The sequence below is a fragment of the Pinus tabuliformis genome, chromosome 2_1 (assembly GCF_031772625.1).
Source record: "Pinus tabuliformis cultivar Carrire ecotype Pingquan chromosome 2_1, CPIR1, whole genome shotgun sequence".
Lineage (NCBI taxonomy): Eukaryota > Viridiplantae > Streptophyta > Pinopsida > Pinales > Pinaceae > Pinus > Pinus tabuliformis.
In genome coordinates, this window is record NC_142299.1 from 370,371,534 (window position 1) to 370,399,359 (window position 27,826).

The following is a 27,826-nucleotide window of genomic DNA, read 5'->3' on the forward strand; positions in this document are numbered from 1 at the left end:
GGGAGGCCCATCCCTCCCAACGTATCCACTTGTTTTCACACATGGGAGGCGACCTCCACGTGCTACCCTGTTCTCACCCTATCAAGGATAAAGATTAAAATTTTGAGAAATAAAATATATTTAGATAAATTTAATTCATAACCATAAATAAGATAATATTATTAATTAATTTATTATCTTATAACTATAATATGACTTAGTCTAATTTATATAGGAAATAGTTTTTTTCATCTGAATTCACCAAATTTTGGCAATACAATTTCAAGATTTGTTGTTCTTTAAAATACATTTTTTTAATGCATAAATGGATTCAATACCGTGAAAAACCCTTTGGGCACTCAAATTATGCACCTTAGACAATTTGGACTCAATTTTTTAAAAATCTATGTAAGATTTTGATTAAAATTAATTGAAAAATGGTGATGAAAAATGCCATTTTGTTAGACTATGCCACTATAATATTACTAATGGCCGAAGGCTTCTTATTTCAACCTAACTTAAGGTGGATGAGGATTTATTGATTTTTTTTTTTTAATTAACAACCTAAATTGATTTTCAAGGGAATATGCTCAACATATGCTTAATCTTAAGACTTATCAATGACTATGGTGTGTTACAAAGTTTGTTAGATTACACTGTCTTTTAATGAATTTAAACAATTAAATTCATTTCTGTATTCAAGATAAGAGAAATTTTTGGCCCACCGTTTGGAAATTTCTCTTATGTGATTTCTACCGAAAAATTTGCTTAATTAAATTCATGCCACGACTCCCTGCCCACCAATTAATATATAACTAAATTTTATTTAGTAAAATAATCAATTTTACAATAAAATGTGTAATTTTTCTTAAATTAAATTAGATTCATGCCACATGACTCCCACATTTTTTAAAGATTTGAGATTATTCCAATTCTAATAAATTCATATTATAATTATATAAAAAAATTAATGTATAAACCAATTTTATTTAATAAAGTAATCCGTGTAAAATATGTAATTCCTTTTTTTTTTTTAACTTTCTAATTAATCACATTAACTTACCAATTAATACTTTATTAATTTAACTTACCCATATTCTTAGTGTAATCCTTTAATACTTTATTAATTTAACTTACCCATATTTAATCCGTAATGTAATCAATCCAAAGTATGTAGAAAAACCATAATATTATTAATTTATTTATTATCCTCTTATCTCGAAGTGTAGACGAGTTCACATTAAGGCGAGGAGATATCCATCGGGCGATAAAATCTCAAAACACGCAGAGTGTACAGTTCTTAGCTTCCCGCGGAAAAAATACAAGAGAATTATTTTAAATATACAGCATTGCATCATTTTCATCCATTTTGATCCCTCCCTCGTCGATTGCCATCCATCTGTGAGTTTTATTCTGCTTTTTATCCATTGCTGATAGCAATCTCCAGGTTGGCTTCCATTCTTACCCATTCCCAATAAGAATACCGTGTTTATCTCAACCTACTTACTCATTTTTCCCGGGGACTTAAATTCAATTGTTGCTCATTACAGCCGATCAAATCGCATTCGCCATTTCACATCCAGCTTCGAATATTCCCATAACGCACAGGATGGACGGGAGGTCGGAGGATCGAATCCCTGCAGAGACTCTCCATCTGAAATTCGCGTATTATGTGACTGGCCACGGATTCGGCCACGCGACCCGAGTCGTCGAGGTATTTATTTTTCATTCTTTCCATAATTTTCTGCCAATGTGCAGTAAATTTTTCCTCTATTTTCCATCTTTTGCAGGCTATTTATAGCAAGTTCACATCACTGTGAACTTCTCTGTTTATTTGTGAGTTCATAATTCAGGTTATTTTGTTTGTTATAATCCATGCATCTCCTTATATGAAATGCTGCAATTCAGTAACGACTTCGTAAGCCCTTCACAGAATGTCTTTAAAAGATTTTGTTTGTTTGTTTGTTAGTTATTTTTAATATAAACATAATATAAAATACATCAGTTTATACTTGCTACCAGCTTACTAGCAACGTCAACGTCTATAGTTTGTTTGAAGTCGAAATTCAGGGTAAAATGCATTGGTTTTATTATCAGAGTCGGTTTTTGGATCAAGATAGGTCCATCATCAAGATAATGGAAATAGGTAAGGAGAAAATTTAATCAATAACTCTAATAAATATTTACTGAATTTCCAGCGGAGATGTTCAAGTATTACTCCTGGTCAGTATCTAATTAATCGAAACCCTAATAACAAAGTGTTGTTGAACTTTTTTGGAATCTGAAAGCCCTAAAGATGGATCACAAAATGGGACCTGAAAAGCTTGTAATGACAACAGTAAGCTTTGTGCGGAATTTTTTCTTTTTCTTTTCAACTATATTTGCTTTCCTACTGGAAGCCAACTCTCTTTGTCACTTGCTAATGACACCGATACACTAATATATAATGGAATTGACAGCTCTTTTTGTCATTCGCATATTGCAAAGGTAAACTGCTATATATTGGAATTGGATAGGAGGTTCTTTTGTCACTCGCTTATTACAAAGATACGCCGGTAAATATTGGAATTGGATAGGAGGTGCTGGTCTATATTGTTATTGGATAAAAGGTTCCAGAATGGTGAGATAGGGCTTTCTAACTTTAAACTAAAATTACATGGCGATTAATATTGTCACTCCAAATACAAACACCACCCCAATGAGCATAATTCACCACTCTCTAGATCACATTGTACCCGCTGGGATCTCAATTCTCTGCACTCGCAAAGAGTTTGCACGATTTATGAGAGTTGGTGGCTTCGATTTACTTTTAGATCCGGCGGGTCGGCCTCCGCGTTTCCGCACCAAGGCTTCACGATATACGCGCCCTTCTTCACTTTCAGTGTTATTATGGTTTTTCTTTTGCGGACCAAGTTCATTGATGCCCGTCCCTGCCTTGTTCTCAGAGAGAGCTTCAGCGCCGTGATCCGATGTACCCATGAAAATACCAAAGGCGTTTTGGCTAGGGAGGAAGAGGTAGCGGTATGGCTACGCTAGTTCATTATCACTAAGCTATCTGTAAGCTATTGCCGGACATTGTTAAAACTTAAATTGCTCGTGTCTGACAAAATTTTCCTTAAGCTTTAGGGAAATTGCTGCTTGCTATGGCCCTGAATCGTTCCTGCCCTGCAACATCCCAAATTTGAAGCTTGATTGCCTTGTAGTCCAACGTACCTGTTTGAATGACGAAAAGCCTTGATGTATATCATGATTGCCACTCTGCCATGAAGTTTATTCCAAGAGTATTGAGTGTGAAGGTATCGTTAAGGATGCCGTGATGCAGGAGCATCCCCACTTCAATAGCGATCCTGCACAACCCCAAAAAAATTGTCTCCAATTTTTGTATTTCTGCTGAAGTTTCTAGTTTTGTTTACAAATTCAGGATCTCTTCATAGCTATGAGTTCTCCAGTACAGGGTCGATGGCATGAGAAATTGCGACTGGGAGCAACGGAAAGAAAGCCGAGGCATTGATGGAGGAACTTTGAGAAATTCCGATGAACCACCATTGCTGTGGGAGCATATGTCAAAGGTTCATTGAGCAGAATGTTTCATTAACGGAATCGGATAATACATCACTTGCTATTAGATGACTCCAATATTGACGGTTCATTCTCATAGCGGAGTTTTGTGTAACCACGCAAAAAAAAGTTTCCCTGTTGATCCCGATGTCCAACTGTGCTGGGATGCATGACAAGCAACCATTCATTGGTTAAGGTTTTTGTCACTTGGTAACTGTCAGGGGAGCCTAAAGAACTGCCTGCGGAAAATAATGATGACATGCCAGCAGTTACATGATGTATTATTTTCAATGTTGCATTAATCGTTATCGGGATAATATCGGCGCGAGGAAAAAATTGTAATTATCGGGAAACAATCGGGAAAAAATTGTTTGGTACAATTTTTTTTTTCTTTTTTTTTTCAATTTTTTTTAATATCTAAACCATCTACAACATAAAATAAATACATTGACACATAGATATGATAAAAGAACTAATATATAAGATGTTTAATATCATTTCTAGTGCTAAAATCACACATAACATTGAATCATGTCCTAAATAGTAAGTCCTGACTCCTCAGCCTCAAAATATCAACAAAAAATATAATAATGTATCTCATCATGTCATAATGTCATATACAATAAAATGAAGAAAATAGCTAAAGTCTAATCCTATTGATTTCCTCTACCCCTCTTGCGAGAAAATGCCACAGCTTTCCCTTTCCCTCTAGATGTAGATGCTGGTGCTGGTGGAGTCGGCAGTGGAGTCTGCTATGCTCTAGAAGCTGAAAAACTAGAAGTAGGAGCTATAGGAGGTAGACCACATCCTCTATTGGTGGCAGGGGTAGCCCGGGCAGGTGGTGTCACCTAGAAACATTACAATCTCCCAATCCTGAAATCCTGAAAAACTGATAAGTCTGCTGCATTTTGAATGAAATCTAAAATTCTACTTTCTCCATATGAAATCCAATGAGGCCGGAACCACTCTCAAACATCCCGAGTAATTTCATGGTAATGTTAAAAATTTAAGTAAAAGTGACATTCTCCTTAATCTTCATTTTCATTCTCCTTAATCTTCATTTTCATCCTTTTACTTTAAGAATTTAACATTACCATGAATAGCATATCAATACTAGGGCCTAGACTTGATCATTAAGCTGCCCCACTCAAAAATTATTTGTTTCTTTAAAAAAAATTGCATTTCGAACATTTAGCATCCCTTATAAAACCTCGCTGCCCCGACTGTGCAAATGATTTCATAAAAAAACCAAAAAAAAAAACATTATAAAACCTCGTTGTCGGAGACCCCCACGATAATTTCGATTGTTATCACGATAAATTCGAATTTAAATTATCGCGATAATTTCATAAAAATCATGCAAAAAAAATTACCCGCGATAAATTCGTATAAAAATCGCGATAAAATCGTTTTATCAAAAAAATCGCGATAAAACGATAAAATTGCGATTTTATCGCGATTTTCACAACACTGATTATTTTGACCGATAGAAATTAGTCGACGCCGATTTATGGTAATGAAATTGCCTTCATCAATGACGGGGAATGATCCATTTAAACATAAAAAGAAAATCTGACGGCCAGCGTCTGAACTTTGAAATTCTCAGTGAATCGCATCGAGAGATGACTCGAAGGCATTCTGGGCTTGGGATCTGTAACAAGTTGGGGATCATTACCTAGGATATATAGGCTATGAGCACAATAAATTCAAAGAAACAATTGTAATTTAGGGGCGGGAGGAGTGAGTACTGGGTTCGTGTAGCAGAGAAAACCGGAAGAAGGCGGGCTGGGCATTGGTTTTGGAGAAAATTCTGGAAATGTCTATGTTTAGGCTGAGGTCGTTGGCCTATGAATTTAATGAGAAAGATAAAGGATTCTGGTTCATCTTCTCATGTATTCATTTCTCCCGTACATGTATTTATTTTTGCTATACTGTATTCTGGTCTGGGCATGGCTACGTGGGGTTTTGAGTCTTGACCCCAAAAACAAAAAAAGAACTGAAAAAAAACTTAATTCCACCCTATTCTGCCTCTAAACCCTAAAATGCAGTTACATAAAGCCCCTCCCCAAACCCAAGTTCTAGTGTTGCTACTAGTACTACTATAGATGTGCTTGAGGAGTTTGACGAGTTCAAGGTAAAGAATGGTCTTGTATTTCATGTTGAGGATCCCATTTCCAAGAATGTCGATGAGTTAAATGATTGATCATGTTGATCAGTGGTATGTAGTTGGCTAGTAGCTTGTAGCATATTGTTTTTTGGATTCTTGAGGAGTTTGACGAGTTCAAGGTAAAGAATGGTCTTGTAGTTCATGTTGAGGATCCCATTTCCAAGAATGTTGATGAGTTAAATGATTGATCGTGTTGATCAGTGGTGTGTAGTTGGCTAGTAGCTTGTGGCGTGTTGTTTTTTGGATTCTATAGGCCATTTAGAGGCTTGTTGTTGTATATACCCAACAAACCATTTGCTTGCTAGGATGGCAGGGCACTAGGATTTTCTACAATTTTCCATGAATTCTACCACAATTCCACAATTAACACAACTCTAATATCGTAATACATTTTGTCTTATTATACGATGAAAATATGTATGCAATATGACAAGCAAACTCATGAAATTCATAGGTAAATAATACAAAATTGTACAACATACAATTTATTCACATGCACATCATTTTAAACAATTATTACATCGATATAACACAAATAATAACAAGGAAACCATACAACTTTTTCTTATGAGGAAATGTCACCAACTGGCTGCATATGAGGGAGGGACATTCCTCCCAATTGTAGTATTTGCTTGTTAGACAACAAACACCAAAATAGCGTAAAAATAGAGAGGGAAGGAAAAATGTAGAAGAATGAGATGATTTTAAAACTAGGCCTTAGTGTATGTGTGAGACAAAAGATACACTTACAATTAAAGGGTCTAGCCGATAATACTAATAAAACAATAGAAATATAATAACTCAATACATAAGGATTTATGTGGGGATTTATACTTAACATGGGGCTTCATCTAGGGCTTAACATGCCCCTCCCTTTCAAACAAGTGTTGTCCATAACACTTGGTTAGCTGTAGATGTTTCTACATGAAGAACTCATCTTCCCATGTCGCATATTTCATTGGTAGGTTCTTCCACTTGATGAGGTACTCAGTAATTGTTCGATTTTATAGTTGCTTAATCCTTGTTTCAAGGATTGCTTTTTGATTCTAGCATGATTTTCCCTTCTTCATTAATCTATGGTAAAATACCTTGAATTGGGATCTTGTCACCAATTGTTGAATTTTGCAGCTATGGTCGATCTTCATATTGATATATTTATTGATGTACTTGTTCATATAAAGCATGCTCTTCATGCTCATGAGAAAATCAAATTTTCGTATTATCAAAAAGACAAAATTCAATTTTTTGAACATTTGTTTTGGCACCACAAGTGTTCAAGTCGGCCCTCTCTCCTACAAGTCGGCTCAGCTAGTGTTGGCACCCATTCGACCCATGAATTCACTATATATTGAAGATGTTCATCCTCCTCTCCAAGCACAACTTGCTTTGAGCATCAAGCAATACATTTTTGGGCATACGAAGCATGTCAAGGAGTCGATCAAAGGCATAGAAGTGTCTTGAAAGGCCAAATTTTCTCTATGATATGTGTCTTGGAAAGATCGAGCATATTTGTGTTGTGGTTCTGTGCTAAGAGGCTGAATTACTGTGGATCCAGGAGGTCGAAAGTTCTGTATCCATCCCAGTGCAAAAGGACAAAATTCCTATGATTTGTACCCTGAGGAAGAGAGCCGAATTCTGTGATTATATCTATGCAAGAAGGGCTGAAATTTTTGTGATTCATATTTGTGGAAGAGGGCCAAAATTCTGAACTATATCTTTGTACAAAGAGGACGAAACATCACTATGCAAGGAGGCCTAAACTCTTTGTTGAAGGAGGCCGGGACTCTGTGGAAAAGGGTCGAGCTTTTGAGGTTTATCTCTGTGTAAAAAGGGCCACATCTCTTGTGATACTTCTTTGTGGAAGAGGAAGCAAGAGTTCCCTATTCTCTTGTGATTGCCATTACATTGAAGAGGGCTAACTTGGACACTTGGAGGATGCTCTTGTTGGTCAGTTTGTCTATAGCTTTGACTTTGATAGCTCTTGTTGAATTTGATTCGATGCTCTTGTTGGTCAGTTTGTCCATAGTTTTGACTTTGATATGTCTTGTTGAATTTGATTCTCTAAGGAAAGAATTGTTGGGTTTTTACCCCAAGTGGGTTTTCCCAGGGTAAACATTGTGTTGGTTTTGTGCATTGTGATCTCTACTTTTTCTTATTCTTGTATGTTTGAATTTCTGAAAGCGTAATTGCTTGATGAAGAAATTGTAAATGCTAAAAGAAGACATATAATCATTAGAAGTAATTATCAGTGTTCGTAAATAAGTGCTAGTCTTTACTGCATTTGAAAAGTCAACACCAATTACCTTCTTTAAGCAAGAAACATGGAAAATTGGTGCAAAGCTTCATTGGGCAGGGCTAGACCTTATGGCAACAAGAGAAAGGGTTGCCCATTATCACCTCAACAACCTTTCTCCTGCTCTTTAGTGGTATTGACCCACAAGGAAGGCTTCCCTAGATCACCTAAAGGATGTTCTAAATGCTATGGCTTAAGGTGATGGATAAATAAGTCTTTGATATGGGCTAGAGTACTAGCAGGGCCTAGAAAGGTCTATATGTTTTTTACTAGGGTTCAAATACTCTATGCCTAGATCGAATATCATGCTACTATAAATTAGGGTTTGCTTGATATGCAATAATAAGGTACACAATGTCATATAGCAGCCGAGGAAGAGGCCTTCCAATAGAGACTAGGGTTAGGCTAGGAAATTGATTTCTATGGCTATTAGGTATGTATAAACAGCAAAAGAAAGATGATGTCAACCCTTAATCAAGAAGATTAACCATGCACTATGCTAAATTTTGGCTTCATATGATTTATAAATGCTAAAAGAAGACATATAATCATTAGAAGTAATTATCAGTGTTCGTAAATAAGTGCTAGTCTTTACTGCATTTGAAAAGTCAACACCAATTACCTTCTTTAAGCAAGAAACATGGAAAATTGGTGCAAAGCTTCATTGGGTAGGGCTAGACCTTATGGCAACAAGAGAAAGGGTTGCCATTATCACCTCAACAACCTTTTTCCTGCTCTTTAGTGGTATTGGCCCACAAGGAAGGGATCCACAAGGAAGGCTTCCCTAGATCACCTAAAGGATGTTCTAAATGCGATGGCTTAAGGTGATGGATAAATAGGTCTTTGATGATTCAACCCTTAATCAAGAAGATTAACCATGCACTATGCTCGCTAATTTTTCAATTTTGGTGGCTCCGCTAATTTTTCCAGTTTTGTGGATGTTGGTTGATTATTCCATTTCTTATCATTCGCTTATTAACTTTTTCATTCAGGCGACTCAATTTTCATTCTAGAATTTTGCGTTGACGTCAGCTTAAGATTTTCTTTGTTGACGTTCATGGTTTTAACCACAGATGGACGCTGGGCGCATCTTTGCGGATCCGGATCCGAATCCGTCTCCGATCCAGGGATTTGCGGATCCAGCCATTGGTCCTGACGGATCCGGTAACATAGCTATTATGCCATAGTTATAAGGATAAATAATAAAACTAGTTAAGTGACTTAGATATAATCTCAACTGTTGATCTCAAGTGAGGCTTAGGATTTAATCCCAACCATTGATCACTTGGAGATTAGGGTTAGGGATTTTGGCCTAATGAAACTATAAAATAAGCCTAGGGGTGAGGTGAAGACACAATTGTTTGGAAGCGATTTTCTCTAGAGCGAGAGGCTTGACTAGATTGAAGAGAAGTGGGGAGAAGTGCAACAAGAAATTTCAAGAGATATTCAAGGAGGCTGAGTTCATGAAAGAGGGAAGCTGAGTTTCTTAAGAGGAGAGCTGAATTGTGGAGGAGGTCGAAATATATAGAGAGGTGGATTTTCCAAGTGTGCAGGGGTCGTATAAGGTGAGAATAAAGGGGGGTGATTTGCTAATGAGACAAGACTAATTCTCCAAGGTCATGTTTCTTTAGGAGGGTCGATTTCCAGGCGCTGATTTGCTTGAGGCCTATTTTCCTAGTAGGGATGAGTTTCCAGGTTCCCAACAATTGCATTTTTCTATGTATTCTTTGTGGGTCTAACCCAAAATTTTGCAAAGTTTAATAATATAAAGGAAGATTGTGATGGGAACAAATTTGCTGTTGTAGTGTAATTGATCTCTCTATTTAATTTCCGTTGCATTTTATTTTTGAGTTAATATACAATTGTTTATTTTATTAGCAATTTCAGAAATATTTGAGAGAAGTATTTTTTGGTATTTTTTATAAATTGTTCAAGTAAAGTAAATTAGACCTTGTATAAGAGAATTTAACATGGTACCAGAGCTATAGAAACTTTGTGGAAGAAATCAAATATCACAAGGATTTTATGGCAGTGAATTATTTTATAGCAGTAAATTTTTTATTTTGCTATTCAAGGGTTTTGTGGCAAAAGTTGATTTGGTAATATGGCATTATCAAGTATGAGGTATGAAAACATGTTGGAGGCGGTTGTAAACTTCAGTTAGTGGAAGGAGCGAATCACCCTTGTTTGAATGGCGAATGGTTTGTGGGACATTGCAAGCCAAGAGATTTGAGTTCCTCAAGATGCTATCCACATAGCTAAACATAAGATAAAAGATATAAGCCAGGGGCATCATTTTGGATGTTGTGAGGGATCACATAATCCCTCACATAACGAAGAAATATCCAACCTATCAAATGTGGAAGAACTTGACAAAGATATACTAGAGCGACAACCACAACAGAAAGATGGTGTTAAGGGAGAAGATGAATAACATCAAGATGAACAAATATGAGATTGTGGCCTCATGCTTCACAAGGATTCAACGGGTTCATGATGAACTTTTAGTTGTGGGTGAAGAGGTGGATGAGATGGATGTTGTCAAAGTAGCATTGAAAGGGTGTACCCAGTAGTGGGATACAGTTGTGACAAGTATCCTAGCTAGAGATAAGCTTTCCGATTGGGCCAGATTATGGGATGATTTCACCCAAAATGAGACTTGGGAGGAATCCATAATTGGTGGACAACACAAGGGTGGAGATGAGGAGAACCTTGCTCTTGTTGGGTAAGCAAAGGATGGCAAGGGTAAAGCCAAGCAAAACCAAAGTGGAGGAGCATCTTCACAAAGGAGGAAAGACATGAGCAAAGTCAAGTGCTTTGCATGTCATAATTTTGGTCATTATGTTGGACAATGTCCAAACAAGAAAGGCAAGGGGAAAACAACAACAACTACATTTGCATAGATGGATGAGTTGGTTGAAAAATTCAAGAAGGAATTTTCTCTAGTATCCTATATTTTTGGCACCAATAAAGGAGGGGTGTGGTTTGTGGACAATGGAGCATCTCGTCACATGATCAGATTCGTCCTCAGATATGCTTCTTCGCTGCCTTAGATAGACCTCTTTGCTAGCCTTAGATTTGTCCTCTTTTGTCGATCTTAGATGTACTTCGCTACCTCATATAGACAGAATTACTTGCCTCAGACAGATCCAAATTGCTTGATTAGAAGGGAGGTTGAATGACACACACACACACACACATATAGTCTTTTGCTGGGCCGAATGGGTGCCTCTTAGGTTGGGGCTGACTTGACTAGGAGGGGGCATGACTTGGCTTCTTTGGAGCCAAAGAATCAATTTCAAAAGATTCAAATTTTCTTCTTTTAAAAACTGACATGAAGAACATGTCAAATATTTTTCTATTTTGACAATAGCATGAAGAACATGCTTTACAAAAACATCAATGACTAAAATAATAATTATGAACACTGACCATAGCTATAGTATTCAACACTCCCTCTTAGCTAGGGAGGTATTCGTAATGATTATCGAGATGTTCTCATGTTGACAAATTTCTCTAAGAAAAGGTTATAACAAATCCAAGTACCATAATTACGTCAACAATTGTGACACATGGTGAAATAAGTTACCATAATCTGGTCAACAATTGTGACACATGGTACAATGATAACATCAACCAATTACCATAATCGGTTTAGTACTTCAGACCTATGGTATATCCTCACCATAATTCGGGTCAATACTTCAGATTCATGGTAAATCAACAACATCAACTAATTACCATAATTCATATCAGTACTTCAGACCTATGGTATATCCCCACCATAATTTGGTTCAGTACTTCAGACACATGGTACATCATTTAGCATCAACTAGTCACCATTATTCAGGTCGGTACTTGGCACATGGTATCCAGACTAGTCTTGGTCCACCATTATTCTGGTCAATGACACACGGTGAATCTCCAAAGTCCACATTCTAATTGCATAATCCAAGGCTCGATGCTAAATGAACCTGATGCTCCAGGACCATTCTTCCTCATTTGGGTCAACATACTGGACATAAGAGGAATAACTGTGCTTTTCCAAACCATTCTCTCTAATTCGGGTCAATATACTTGACAAAGAGAGAATGTTAGTCCTTTACCAGACCATTCTCCCTAATTCAGGTCAATATACTTGACACAGGGAGAATGTTAATCCACGATGTTGTCTTATCAACACTTCCTCTTATCGAGGCATTCTCAACAAATCCAAGTTTGTCCTTGAAGTGTGTGTATATATATATAGACTTTACTTAGGGATAGAGGCTTTGCTAGCAATCTGCTATACTGTAGAACAATACTGAAGCCACTCTACTTCTTGTGCTTTGACTTGTCATCATGGTTGTCATCTACACATGATCAAGATAGTCTTGCAAGTAGCCTCTGAAGCCATACTGCTTCTCAACTTGCCAATCTAGTTGCAATATATGTGGCCTCTGCAATATTGATTGTGACAGATGTCTGTGTCTTGCTCTTAGTCATAACGGAGCAATATTCCAATGAACTCTTTTTGTCTTCAACACTTTTTGCTCAATCTGAATCTACAATTGTACTTTACTATTTGAGCCAAATCTTAAATCATAATTGACTCATGCTGGTATTGCAACTCATGTTGAGCAACATGCCTTGATCAACTTCCTTTCACTGGGTCCATCATCACAACTGCTTTCTCGTCACCTTGACTGGGTGCTCCTTCTCACACTAAAACACATCTTGTTGCTAATTCAGGCTGTTCCCTCTGCCACTGTTGTCTTTTAGCATATCAACTATTTAGTCTGACAATATCAATGATAGTCCATCATCTCAAACTCAGAGGTCATCCTTTGAAGCTAAAACATGGCTCTCTGACTGCTCCCTCTGTTATGGAAGCAATTCTTTTTGCCACAACTGCTCCCTCTGACACATGAGTCCTTCATCTTTCGTTAGAGACAATTAAGATCAACCAAGTCCAACGTATCTGCTTGTGATAGCCTTATTTAATCATGAGACTTCTTCTTATGTACCTCAAATACTTGAGGCAGCTCTAGGTACACTTCTTCCTCCTCAATTACTTCATTGAGGAAAGTAATCTTTGCATTAACCTAGTGCAATTTTCAAAACAATGATAATATAATTGTACCTCACAACTGGGGCAAACGTCTTGTCATGATCCTCTCCCTCTTTCTAGGAGAACCTTCTCAAATCTTGCTTTTATGCTACCATTTGCTGCATGCTAGATCTTGTAGATCTATTTTGGAAGTCATTATTGACTTCTCTTCGACACAATTAAAGCACACTTAAAACTTGCTGATCTACTAGCTCCCTTTGAGCTCATAGTACAATATCTTTCAACACAAATCACGATTATGGTAAAACCCCCTTTGCTTTGTTATTCCACTTCTTCCATCTATTGCCAAAGCCTTGGCAACCTTCACTATGTACTTGCAATCCTCACTAAGAGGTCATAGAAGAAAGATTACAACCAAGGAAAGGATACAAAGACAAGAAAATAACTAACTAACAACAATAGTAATAATCAAATATAAAATACTTATCTTTGAGGATTATATGGAATGTCAGCTCCCTCTTAATCTTGGCCTTCTTGCATCCATCCTGCAACTTTATCATCCTCCTCCTCATCGTCAGCATGATGTCATACCTTCCTTGTATGAACTAGGGTTTCTTCTTTTAGTGGAAACATCTATCTAGGTCCAACTCTAGGGTTTTCTTCACAAACCGTAGGGTTTCATTATCCTTTAGATTAATCTAGGGTTTACACATCCTAATTTTGCAATACTCTTACACCATAACATATTTGATTGTTACTTCAACATTACTACCATTTCACAATGTTGACACCTAATCATGGGGATTGGGTGAACACTTGTAAATAATGTAAATAGTAAATAATGGGAAAGGAAGAGTCATCGGGAGGTGAAACCCAAGAGTCACTCCCTCATGTATATAACCATGAGTAATCTTAATGAAGAAGTACAATTGATTTGAGGAGTTACCTCTTGGCCTGACATGGTATCAGAGCCAGAGCCATTTTTAGCTTTCCTACCTTTGTAACTCCCTTCTGCCATTTCTACAGTTCTCCCCATTTCTGCAGCCTACCATATTCTCTATCCTTTTGTATCTGCGTTAGTGTTGATTTCATTCCAGTTTCACTCCTCGCTTTCTCTACTGCGCATTTAGCTAGAGATAAATATTGTCTGGCTATTTAAAAACACTGGTTCGCCTCTCCTCGATGCTCCTGGTTGGTTGGCATATGACCGACCATACCATTCCAACCCGTGATATCGCTTCCCACATAACGCTGTCGATTATAATAGATACACAACATTGTTCCATTGCTCTCCCTCTCACCATTGACGCCAGTTTCTTGTGTACTACTCTGTTGTGTAGTATAAACACATACCATTACGTTGTTGTCCATATTTTACTGTGTGGCCCAAAACCACCATACCTCCCAGTCATACGTATTGTAGGCATGACTCCTGCGCCGGTCGTTGTCCACTGTAATACCTCGGCCCTCCACTGGATATTCGACTACCACTTCATACCGAATACTGACAAGTGGGCATCCTCTGTAACGTTGGCGGGCTTTGGAGTCGTGGGGGCTTATGTTGGGAAATCCCCCAACATTGTGAGAGCCTCTGTAAGGGTTTTGCTCGGTGGATAGGCTGCCATGTTCGTCACCTATGGTATGCTCACGCTCTTTGGGGAAATTGCGTTCTATGTATTTATTGGACAACTACTTTGAATATATATTGATTTGTTATATGAGTTCTACAACTCTGATTTCTGGTCGTAGTGCATTTTAAATGAACCATGCTGCGTTTGTTTTATAACTGTGGTAACTACTCCTGCACAGTCGGCCCATATGGCCCCTCCTCCATATACATACGCTGCTCCTGCATAGTCGGCCCATACGCTGCTCCCATACGTCCATACTCCTGTCGCTGCCATATAGCCCTTCGCTTAATACACCGCTCCTACTATTGTTTTAATACACTGTTGTGTTTTTAATACATCACTTTTTTAATACATGTGCTGGCCATATAACTCAGCTCTGCTCAATTAAAATCACCGCTGCCATACCATTGTTTAAACATTGCCCTACCACCATTTAAACGCTGCCATACATTACCTCCCCCATACGTTACCTCCCCCACATATACACCCCGCTCCCATTATACACTATCCATATAAACCCTTCCCCCTAAACCACCTCCCCCACATAATACCTCTGTTTTGATATTTCAAACTGCAATTTTTATACATATTACTACTAGAAGTACAATTTTATACATTGGTAGCAGAAGTATTTTTTTATAGTACACAAATTTTACAATGCATTCATTGATATCTATTGTGGGAGTGGTTCTCATCAGGAAGGAGAACTATCTAGAATGGTCGCGGAAGATCAAACACACTCTCATTTTTAATGAGTTGTGGAAAGGAGTTTGTGTTGGAGAAGGAGACAATGAACCAGCAAAGCCTACCTCAGACAAGGAATTCGCCATTTGGGAAAACAAGAACAGCAAGGCCTATGCCTTGATTGCAACATCTGTAAATGAAGAGGTGAGTCACCATATTTCACCATTTTCGAATGCTTTTGAAGCCTTACAAAAATTGAAGGAACTCTATGACTCACACTTTGCGCTTGAAGTTGTCCAACTGATGATTAAATTGTTTAGCCTTGAATTACAAAATGATGATCCTCTTGCTCTTGCATTAGAAGTAAAATCTATTATGCATGATATCAAAGTCACTAATGTTGAACTAGACATTCCTCTAATAGCTTTTTTCAAGGCACTTTATCCCACTTATTCAAATTATCTTGAGTCATTGGAAACCTCAAAGAAATTACCTTTGACTCCCTTGTGAATAAATTTGCTGAGAGAGAAATCTTTTGGGAAGAAGACAACTCCTCAGTGTTCTGAAGAAGCTGTGTGTCTTGTACATAGAGAGAATAATCATGTTCAAGATTCTTCCAGAGGAAGAGGTGGTTGAAGAGGAAGAGGAAGAAGAAATTTCAGAGGCAGGGGGGCAGACACTCTCAAGGAGAAAAGTCTGATTTGCATTGCATACGTTGCAATAGAGATGGATCACATGATGCATCCACATGCAAGTTGCCTTGGGACAAAATTGAGCGGGAAAGAAATCAACCCAAAGGTAAAACCAATGACAAAGAGAAAGGTAAAGCACCTGAATCCGCTCACTATGTTGTGGCACATTGTAATATTGGAGTAAATGAAGACTTGTTTAATGCTTCACTTACTTCTTGGAAAAATGATTAGTTGCTTGATTCAGGAGCAACTTGCCACATGACTTTTAGAAGAGATTTTTGTTGAAGAATTTACTGACAATGTGAAGAATTTACTGACAATGTTGATGGAGCAATATACTTCGCAGACAAATCAAAACTCAAGCCAGCGGGGCTTGGCACAATCAGGCTCAAATTGCTTGATCTCGCAGACTTTCTTTTGCATAATGTTTTATATCTCCCACAACTAAGGAGAAACTCGCTGTCCTTGGTTCACATCTGCCAACAAGGACACTCCATTCATTTGTTTGATGGCAAGGTTGAGGTAGAAAAGCATCAGATCACTCACTTGTCATGACGGGGATAGAAGAAGAAAGACTTCTCAAGCTGCAGAAAATTTCTCATACAATTCTCATTATGATGAAGGTACATTTCCATCAAGTCTATTATGGCATGCTAGATTTGGACATTTGAACTATGACAACCTTCGCTTGTTGAAGAAAAACGGTGTTGCTGGTTTGCCTACAATTCCTAGGAAACTTAAGAAATGTGATGCTTGCATTCTAGGAAAACATAGCAAACAATGTTTTCATGATTCACATTCTAGAGCACATAGAAAACTTGAACTCATTCATTCTGATTTATGCGGTCCAATGCCTGTTCCTTCTGCAAATGGAAATAAATATATGATGACATTTATTGATGAGTACACCATAATGTGTTGGGTTTATTTATTGAAGAACAAATTGGATGCTTTTCAAACATTTAAGAACTTTCATGCATGGATTGAAAATGATGCACAATCTCATATTGGCTCTGTTCGCACGATAATGGAAAAGAATATACTTCAAATGAATTTGAAAACTATCTTCGCTAGCATGGGATCAAACATCAAACAACTGTGCCTTATAATCCCCAACTTAACATAGTAGTTGAAAGAATGAATAGGACAATCTTAAATATAGTATGTTCCATGATGTTTTTCAAGAATGTAAAATTGATGTTTTGGATTGGTGCAGTTCTATGCGCTGTATATATAAAGAATAGATGTCCATCTAATGCTATTAGAAACAAGACTCCTTATGAAATGTGGTACGACAACATTCCTTTGGTAAAGCATCTCAGGGTCTTTGGTTCCACCTATTATGCCTTGATACCAAAAGTACATAGAAACAAACTGGGTGCAAGGAGTCGTAAGTGTATCTTCTTGGGGTATTCAAATACCTCCAAAGCATACCGTCTCTATGATGAAGTTAATAAAAAGTTTGTTGTATCTAGAGATGTGACCTTTCTTGAATCTTCCACAACTGACAATGTTGTTGAGCAGCAACTTGATCACTTGGATAGATTAAGCAATGCAAAATCATTTCAAGAATTTGAGAATCATACTCCACATCTTGAATGGGGGATTCCTATACTCGATCAATCTGTGGAATCTTCTTCTGAAGCACTCTCTCCCCCGCATGAAACTCCAACCATTGATGATACTTTGAGTGATGTGATTGACAAAATTGGGAAACTCAATCTTGATTCAGTCCCAACTCAATCAACTGAGCAGCTTGGACCATCTCAGAAAGGTCCCCCAAAGTGGCTGACAAAGACACTTGAAAGTGTTCATCCTGATGAGGTTGGAAAGATAGGAACAAGAAATTCAACCAGGCAAAATGGAGGTGATATAGATGATTCTGATTCACCTGTTGATATGGATGTTTCTTATGATTGTGAACTAAATTTGTCTACAAATTTTGAACCAACTTCCTTCAAAGAAGCCGCTTCTCATGATGAATGGAAAGAAGCGATGCAAAAGGAGTATGATGCCTTGATAAAGAATGGCACTTGGAAGCTGGTTGATCCTCCATTGGGAACCAAACCAATTCGTTGCAAGTGGGTCTACAAGAACAAGTATAAAGTTGATGGCTCACATGACAAGCAACAAAGCTAGGCTTGTGGCAAAAGGTTTTGCACAGAAAGAAGGGGTCGATTATGAGAAGACTTTTGCCCCCCCAACAAAATGGGCTACCATCTGTACACTCTATGCCCTAACAGCTCAGAACGGTTGGAAAGTCCATCAAATGGATGTAAAAACTGCTTTCTTGAATGGAGATCTAAAAGAGAATGTTTTTATGTCCCAGCCTGAAGGATTTGCTGTGAAAAGACATGAACATAAAGTATGCAAACTTGTGAAATCCTTGTATGGCCTCAAGCAAGCACTGCGAGCCTGGTATGAAAAGTTAACTGAGCATCTTCTGAAACTCAACTTCAAACATTATGATCTTGATGATGCAACTTTGTTTGTCAAGAAAGTTGGAAAAACAATTGTATATCTTGTGGTATATGTAGATGATCTTTTGATGACAGGGAACAATGAGAGCTACATTGCATCCATAAAGAAGGAATTGAGGAAAGGTTTTGAAATGACTGACTTGGGCTATGTTCACTACTATCTTGGTATTGAAGTAACTCAACATTCAAAGTCTATATTCCTTTCTCGAAAGTACATTGGAGATCTGTTAAATAGGTTTGGCATGGCTGAGTGCAATCCTCTAACTACTCCAATGGAACAAAACTTAAAGCTCACATCCATTGAAGGAAAAGAATTTGAGTTCAACAAAGTATAGACAGCTTGTAGGAAGTCTCAACTCCTTGACTACTACCAGACCAGACATTTCGTTTGCTGTTGGAATCCTCTCCAGGTTTATGCAAAAGCCTTGTGAGGGACATTGGTCTGCTGCAAAAAGAGTTCTAAAGTACTTGAAGGGAACTCAAGTCTTTGGACAAGTATACACAGGTGGGCGACTTCAGCTTGATTGGATACTCTAATTCAGACTTCGATGGAGACAAAGAAACTGGGGTATCTACTTCTAGTTATGCTATGAGTCTTATATCAGGAGCTGTCTCTTGGAGATCACGCAATCAATCAGTTCCAGCAGATTCCACAACAAAGGCAGAATATGTGGCAGCAGTTGAGGCAACAAAAGAAATTGCATGGCTCAGGAAAATTTTGGAAGATTTGCAGGTAAAACAAGTACATTCAACTCCACTCATGATTGACAACACCTCTTGAATAAAGTTGGCCAAGGACCCAACGTTCCATGATCGAATGAAGCACATCAATACAAAATACCATCTGATTCGACATCATGTTGAGGCCAAGACAATCCATCTACGCCATTGTTCCACTAATGAGCAGATTGCAGACATCTTCACCAAAGCGTTTGGAAAAGAAAAGCTTGAAAGATTCAGATTAAGGGGGGGAATGTTGACACCTAATCATGGGAATTAGGTGAATACTTGTAAATAATGTAAATAGTAAATAATGGAAAAGGAAGAGTCATCGAGAGGTGAAACCCAAGAGTCATTCCCTCATGTATATAACCATGAGTAATCTTAATGAAGAATTACAATTGATTTGAGGAGTTACCTCCTTGCCTGACACAAAATAGTGATCTTGACTTTTTCCACCCAAGACCCTCTAGTAGTAAGTACATGTTTTGGTTCTAGGGTTTTGTTCATACACCCTAAATCTTTCTTATTCAAAAGCTCTTTTAGCTGGCTCCAATTTTCATATCCAAATGTTGAAACTCGATATGATTTTCACATATGAGATAAACTTCATATTTTTCATTAATCAATCAAGTATATTTTATCCAATGGTTATCCTTGATCTCTTTGGCTTCCTCACAATCATTGTTACAACAATAATACCTTGTCCTTGGAGACTTGGTCAAGTACAAAATAGAGTTCCAATGCTTCAAACAATCTAGAATATTTCAGTCTAGGTTAGGAGACATATTCATGGCATACTAGGTTACTGATTCAACAATTTTTGGCAACCATATATTTTGACTAAGTATTGATTTTGAATCTCTCATAAGAACACTTTCAGATCTACAAATGACTTACTTTGGTATTCAAACTTGAAGAGGAAGTCAACCTATTTTTCACTATAGGATTGTTATATCCAAGATGTGCTTTCATTAAATGACAATGATCCTCTCCTTGATGTGTGAAGATTAGATTCCAAAACTTACATTAACAATGTTTTTCTTTTGAATATACATGTTTGATTAAAATGATCAAAGGTTTATTTGTAAAACTCATCATTCAAATCCATCATAACTTTCATTGATGGTTTCTCCAAAAGTCTCATGGTCTGATTCAGGATTAGATTATAGTCTCGCTTAATCCCTTATGAAAATAATTTTGGTACATTTCTTTTTCAACCAAACATATTGACAAAGATATTTGGCAAACATTTCCTCTTGCTAAGGTTTCCAAGAGTGTTACCAAAAATAAGCCTTTTTAAGAGAAATCACTTTAGGTGATGATACATACCTCTTGTTCTAAGCAATAAATGGCTTTGCTCGTCTCTTTATATATATCTGTGCTTTACAAGTCACACACTTTCCTTTGAACATTTCATCATTGTAGTGTGACTGTATAATCTTCAGACAAATATACTTAAAACTTCTGCGACTTCTCAAGAAATTAAGGAGCTCGGCTTCTTCAATTATATTTCTATGATTTTATCATTATGTAGTCTTCGTGCTTTAAATTTTCTTGACTTTCTTGCTTGAGACAGTTCTTATCTTTACACGAACCTATGTTTGATGACACAATCAATTCATTGAGTGATCCATAATATCAATGCTCATTGCAATAGTCTATTCTACCTCTATGAGTCTTCGACCTATTGTAACAGACCATTAAACCTAGGCTCTTCGATCTCCTTGCAATAAGAATGAGGCAACCTTGGCCTTTTATTCTCTCAAACCACATTGTTTCAGTTTAGCTTCAAAATCTCCTGTAGTAGAAATTGCTTCAACAACAACCACATGGCCATTGTACTCCTTACTCCATTGCCACAATTACAATCTCTCTTCCAGGCTGTGCGTGTGACAAAATTTATCCCTAGCAGCTTGTTTTCTCCTTTGTGAGGTGGGTTTTTCTCACTCTGCAGCTCCTCACATATTCCTGTCATTTTCTATGGGCCACATGGAGCTCGTTGACAAAGTCCTTTTTTTTTTCTTTATGGAAATTTTTTTTCGTATTTTCATTCACATGCTGAAAAAAAAACACATTCTGCATATGCACCTATGAGTGCATTCCCTAGGATCTGCCTTGATCCCACATGAGGCAATGAAACAGTCATATATATACCTGAAGGTTACTAAAATACTGTCCACAATAAGCACGACCCAAAAATTTGGCTGTTTTAAACAACCCCAATATGTCCAGTAATTGTGTGTATAGCACCCATATACACACACACACACACTAATCTAAATAGTAGAAAAAACTAAAACTAAAGAGTCCATAAGTAGAAAAAAAATATGTACAATAAGGAAAAGTGCTGAATAAAATTCAGCCATGATCATCAACAACAACATACCTCCAAGAAGGGACGATGGAAAAACTGATACTGATCTGACCCAGTAAATTTAGTCACTTGCCAAAGCCCCCTATCCAAGTGTAGGCCTTCCTTAGAAAGCCTGTCAGCAGTCCTATTTCGTTCCCTGTAAATATGATTACAAGACATAGAAAAAAAAATCATCTTTTAGTCGAAATATATTTGACAGAAATTGTGAAAGAGAAAAGGAATGACACACTCGGGATGAGTTAACCAAATTCAACACCAAAAGTAAATCCCCAAAAATATGAAGTTGTTCACAACCCTTTTTCAATGCCAATGCAACCAAAGATCTGCAAGCCCCAATTATTGGAGCCCCTCCCAAAACCCATGCTGATATGAGTATAATGCTGCTCTAAGAGATGAAGGACAAAACCTCCAGCACAAGAAGCACCATTTGCCTGAGAAGCCCCATTAAAATATCTCCAAGGAGAACTGACATCAGGAGACTCAACTAAAACCATACGACTCCGAGGCACAACCCAAGATTGAGGATATTGAGCAAGGATTGATAAATTGCCTGCAACAATTTGAACCGGATACGAAAGGACATCTTGGAAAATCGCTTGATTACGAGCTAGCCAAACACCCCAAGAAATGATACGTGGTAAAACATGAAAAGGGTTGTTAGCTCTATCTTCTGTCCAAACCTTCCAAATGGCTTCATAAGAAACACCCTCCCATATACAGATATCACCCAAAACACTTCGACATGATGACCAGACTTGTCTGGCAAGGGAACATTAGACAAAAAGGTGATCAATTGATTCTTCACTGCCCCTGCATAAAATATCCCAGCCCAACTCGATTTTGTGACGCCTCTGCATCATATCCCAGGTAGGGACCTTATCCATAAGAATGCACCATGTAAATATTTTGGATTTGGAAGGGCATTTTGTTGTCCACAGGACACACCACCACCATAAAAACTCCACCTGCTGTGCCATAATATTAAGATATATATATATATATATATCCAGTTTTTGGGGAATAAACGCCATGTGGGTTCCTAGTCCAAGGCAATACGTCCTTAGCCTCCGATAGTTGTATACGTGAGGAATACAATGCATCAATATATTTTGCCCACTTCCTTCAGAACCTACCAATCAAATGCAATTGGTTCGCTGACTGCTAGCCCTGGCGCCAAAGAGTGGTACACAAAGGATCTTTAATATGTGCGACACGAGATATACTGCGATCCTTGAGACCGCTAATCAACTCTGGGGATAGAAGACGACTGTTCCCACATCCCAGCCATGGGTCCATGCCCAATCGCACCTTGGCCCATTCCCAATTTTCCAGTTCAATTCAGAAGATATCACATGAAAGGAAATAAGAACCGCCCGCCACACTACAAAGATGTTATTTCTTGGAAAGTCCTGTAGATGGATGTGAAATTTCAGCAAACCCTGAATCCTATTGAAGCAACTGATGTTAATTCGATTAAACAATTTACTTGCTGTGTGCTACGGCAAATATCGAATTAAATATACTACAACATTCACAAAATAAATATTGCGGAAGAAATAAAAGTGTTGGAAGAATAGATGCACACACACACAAATACACATTTATTTTTGGACTAAAGTCCCCGAAAAAACCCAACTCGGGAAAACCGGTGCAACAACTGAGGGTTTTAAATTTTAATATAGTGCAATAGTAAATACTAAATCTAAGTACAAGACTATAGATGCTCAAATCTAACAATCCATATAGAGAAATGACTGACAATAAATATAGTGAGAAAAATCTCACTCCCACTGTTGATTCGAACCTTGGCTCAAGTTGAGTTGCTCTCTGCTACCTTTGGGCAGTCACTTCGTCAGCGTATGCAGTATTGCGTCCCACAACTCGAAATTGCTCCCCCATCGCTATCTGATCAGTTGTTGTCTGGAAGATGGATCCTCTTGGCCTTCGGACTCTCCTTCCAGCTTCTGGCATTGAATCACTGCTTCTCCCAAGCAAAATACGAAATCCCCTCTGAAGCACTGCACTGCCTCTGCATGGCTCTGCGCTGCCTCTCTGTGGCACTTATTGCCTCTCTGCAGTGCACTCACTGGAACTGGAAAAACTTCCTCCGGCCTTACTATCCCTGCCCCTCTCTCACTGCTTCGAGCTCACTAGCTCTCTCTTTGGCAACTCAGCGCTGCTACTTTGGAAATCGATCTGCCAATGAAATTGAACTTTTGGTGTGTCTTCTCTAAGCCCCATCGAGTTTCTTCTTATAATCTCTTGTTGAGACATCAACGACCATGATTAAAACTTAATCGATGGCTAAGATTAACTAGAACTCGATCCATGTCTTTTTCTAGAAGATTCTCACCATGACTTAATTAATACCCTTTAATTAATCATATTCCCTAAGTTTAGACTTAGGAAACATAAAAAAACGATTAATTATTTTAATTAAGTCGTCTCTAGGTGGAATTTCCAGAAACGATTTCTGGGTTTTGGAGAATACATGTATTCTAGCCTCTCCACCAAATTTCGTGGCTAGAACACATCTGATGCTACAAAAACTAACACTCCCTCTTAGCGAGGAAAGTGTTCTAGCGCTGCAACTACTGCTATAGCACACTGTCTCTGCACCATCAACTGTCTCGCTGTTGATGTCTATCTACTGTTGCTCACCAACTACTACGCAACTCTGAAATGCGTTGCATCTGTGCTGTTGTTGGCCCTGCTGAACTGCTGTTGGCCTTGCTGAATTGCTGCCAACACTGCATCTGCACTGCATCTCCCTTTTCATCCGCTACTGTTGCAACTGCAACTACTGCTACTGAAAAACATCCAAAATACTGAATCAATTGTAATCAATATGATGCATCTGTCTCCTGAGTCTCTGGCTGCTGCTAGTCTCTCCGCTGTCACTGAAGCCTCTGCGCTGCTGCTGAATTTGCTCTGTGCAGATGCACTGTTGCCAACTCTGCACTGTGCTGCCCAATATTTGACTGCTACTAGCCATTGCGTTTGTCACTTTGGCATATGACTGCACAATATGCCATTGATCTATCCTGCTATTGCATGTTATGGGCTCATGCAGCAAGGTATTGATTCATGAGGTGGACCTCCTCAAGAATCTTGCCCATTCTGTAGCTCTCTCAGGCTACAAAATCAATTCACCCCACCTCACTCTTGGAGGTATATCGGTGATCATGGCAAACTGTTCCTCCAATCTGGAGGACAAACATTCGATATCTGCAGATGCAGCGTACTGATCCTGATTCTCCTGTTTGTCCTTCTTTCTGAGAGGACATTGAGTGCTGTAGTGGCCAAGCTCACGACATTTGAAGCATTTGACCTTGGAAAGGTCTTTCTTCCTTCTGCACTGCTCCTGCTGCCCCTTTGATGAGAGGGCCACATTCTCCTCTTCTTTTACTTGCTTCATCCCATTGCCACTGCTGCTGCCACTAATGATGCTCTTTACCAAATCTCGCCTCATATCCTCCTGTTGTAGATCAACCCACATTCGATCCGAATCTGGAAATTTGTCCATGCCCAGAATACTCTGGACGAAGGACCTGCCAGTCTTTGGAAACGCTGTTTAGAGATAATCACACCAATTCTGTAGGCAGGGGCACTGACCCTACTGTAGACAACTGGTCTCGGACATCCTAAAGCCTAGTGAGTAAGGGGTCTATGTGCTCCCCTTTTTGTATCCTGGTACATCTCAGTTTCTCCTCAAGATACATGTTCAGCTGCTCGGAAAATCCCTGGTATAGCGTAGCAAGAGCTTCCCACATCCTGCCTGGCATTATTTTTGCTTGCTATGTGAGACACCACGTGCTCTCGAACCCCATCGAGAATTAACCTCTTTGCTTTCGCCATCTCCTTCTTGTAGGTCTTCATTTGATTTGCATCCTTGGGGATAGCTACCACTGCATCGATGTAGGCTTTGAGTTCATATTTATCTAGAAGACATGAAATTCTTGCCTTCTAGATCACGTACTTGGAGGTTCTGTCCGATCGATCTTGATCTCTCAGCCCTGCTGATGCCATCTCTACAAAAAGTCGAACTCCTCTTTTCCTCTGCGCAGCTGCTGACTGGCTTTACGCACTCCCTGCTGGAGTGGGCAAATTTTCTCACAACTGCTGCTTTGTAATGAGAAATCGAACTTCTGGACTAGAAGTTCCTCGAGGAAAGAATTCCCTTAGTGTGTGCTCTTCCTTCCTCCTGATGCTATTCTCCACAAGCAAACTGCTGCGAAATTACTGCATCCCAACTAAAGATTTGCTCTGCAAGGAAAATACTGTTGCTCCCTCTGCCTCTGGTAATCTTTGATCTGGAAAATTTATTCTTTGTCGACTCTCTTAGAGAAATAATTTTTTCCTCAAAAAATTGACCCTCCTGGCCAAAGGAACTGCGCTGCCTTTGAGGGTTTCGAACTACTGCCTACGCAGAGCTTCGAAGTTCCTCTTCCCTTCTGCCACTGAGCTCTCCGACTTACAAGCTCTGCTTTGATACCATGTGAAAATTTGGCAAACCCCGTATTCTATTGCAACAACTGATGTTAATTCTTCTAATTGTTAATTTGATTAAACAATTTACTTGCTGTGTGCTACGACAAATATCGAATTAAATACACTGCAACCTTCACAGAATAAACACTGTGGAAGAAATCAAAATGCTGGAAGAATAAATGCACACACACTTAAATACGTTGTTATTTTTGGACTAAAGTCCCTGGAAAAACCCAACTCGGGAAAATCGGTGCAGCAGCTGAGGGTTTTTAATATTATGCAGTAGTAAATCTAAGTAAAAGACTATGGATGCTGGAATATAGCAATCCATACAGAGAAATGATTGACAATAAATCTAGTGAGAAAAATCTCACTTCCACTGGCGATTCGACACTGACCTTAGCTCAAGTTGAGTTGCTCTTTGTGCAGTCACTGCGTCAACCTACATAGTATTGCGTCCCACAACTCAGAACTGCTTCACTCTCACTATCTGATCAACTGCTGTCTGGAAGATGGATCCTCTTGGCCTCCAGACTGTCTTTCTGGCTTCTGGCATTGAATCACTGCTTCTCCCCAACAAAATACGAAATCCCCTCTGAAGCATTCGCTGCCTCTCTGCAGGGCACTCACCAGAACTAGAAAAACTTCCTCCGACCTTACTATCCCCGCCTCTCTCTCATTGCTCTAAGCTCACTAGCTCTCTCTCCGGCAACTCAGCGCCGCTACTCTGGAAATCGATTTGCCAGGGAAATCGAACTGTTGGTGTGTCTTCTCTAAGCCCCATCGAGTTTCTTCTTATAATCTCTCGTTGAGACATCAACGACCATGATTAAAACTTAATCAATGGGTAATATTAACTAGAGCTCGATCCATGTATTTTTCTAGAAGATTCTCACCATGACTTAATTAATACCCTTTAATTAATCATATTTCGTAAGTTTACACTGAGGAAACATTAAAAAACGATTAATTATTTTAATTAAGTCGTCTTTAGGTGGAATTTCCAGAAACAATTTCTAGGTTTTGGAGAATACATGTGTTCTAGCCTCTCTATCAAATTTCGTGGCTAGAACACATTCAATGCTACAAAAACTAACACTCCCTCTTAGCGAGGAAAGTGTTTTAGCGCTGCAACTGCTGCCACAACACACTATCTTTGCACTATCTCCTGTCACACTGTTGATGTCTGGCTACTGTTGCCCACCAACTACTACGCAACTTTGATATGCGTTGCATCTGTGCTGCTGCTGGCCCTGTTGAACTGCTGCCAACATTGCATGTGCACTACAACTCCCTCTTCATTTGCTGTTGCTGCAACTGCAACAACTGCAATTGAAAAGCATCCAAAATACTGAATCAATTGTAATCAGTATGATGCATCTGTCTCCCGAGTCTTTGACCGCTGCTAGTCTTTGTGCTGTCACTGAAGCCTTTGCGCTGCTGCTGACTCTGATCTGTGCCAACTGTACTGTTGCCAACTCTGCACTGCGTTGCCTAGTATCTGACCGCTACTAGCTATTGCGTCTGTCACTCTGGCATCTGACTGTACCATTTGCCACTGATCCATCCTTCAACTGCATGCTATGGGCTCACGTAGCAAGGTATTGATTCATGAGATGGACCTCCTCAAGAATCTTGCCCATCCTGTAGCTCTCTGTGGCTACAAAACCAAATTGCCCCACCTCTCTCGTGGAGGTATATCGG

At 38.7% G+C, this 27,826-nt stretch overlaps 1 pseudogene across 1 annotated transcript in view; it reads left to right on the plus strand.

Moving 5' to 3' along the window:
* The first annotated feature begins 1,247 nt into the window (after positions 1-1,247).
* Positions 1,248-27,826, plus strand: part of LOC149200411 (L-arabinokinase-like) — a 448,322-nt pseudogene continuing 421,743 nt past the window's right edge. The window contains exon 1 of the transcript XR_016253365.1: positions 1,248-1,693. The product of XR_016253365.1 is annotated as an L-arabinokinase-like (transcript). The remainder of the gene's footprint in view (positions 1,694-27,826) is intronic.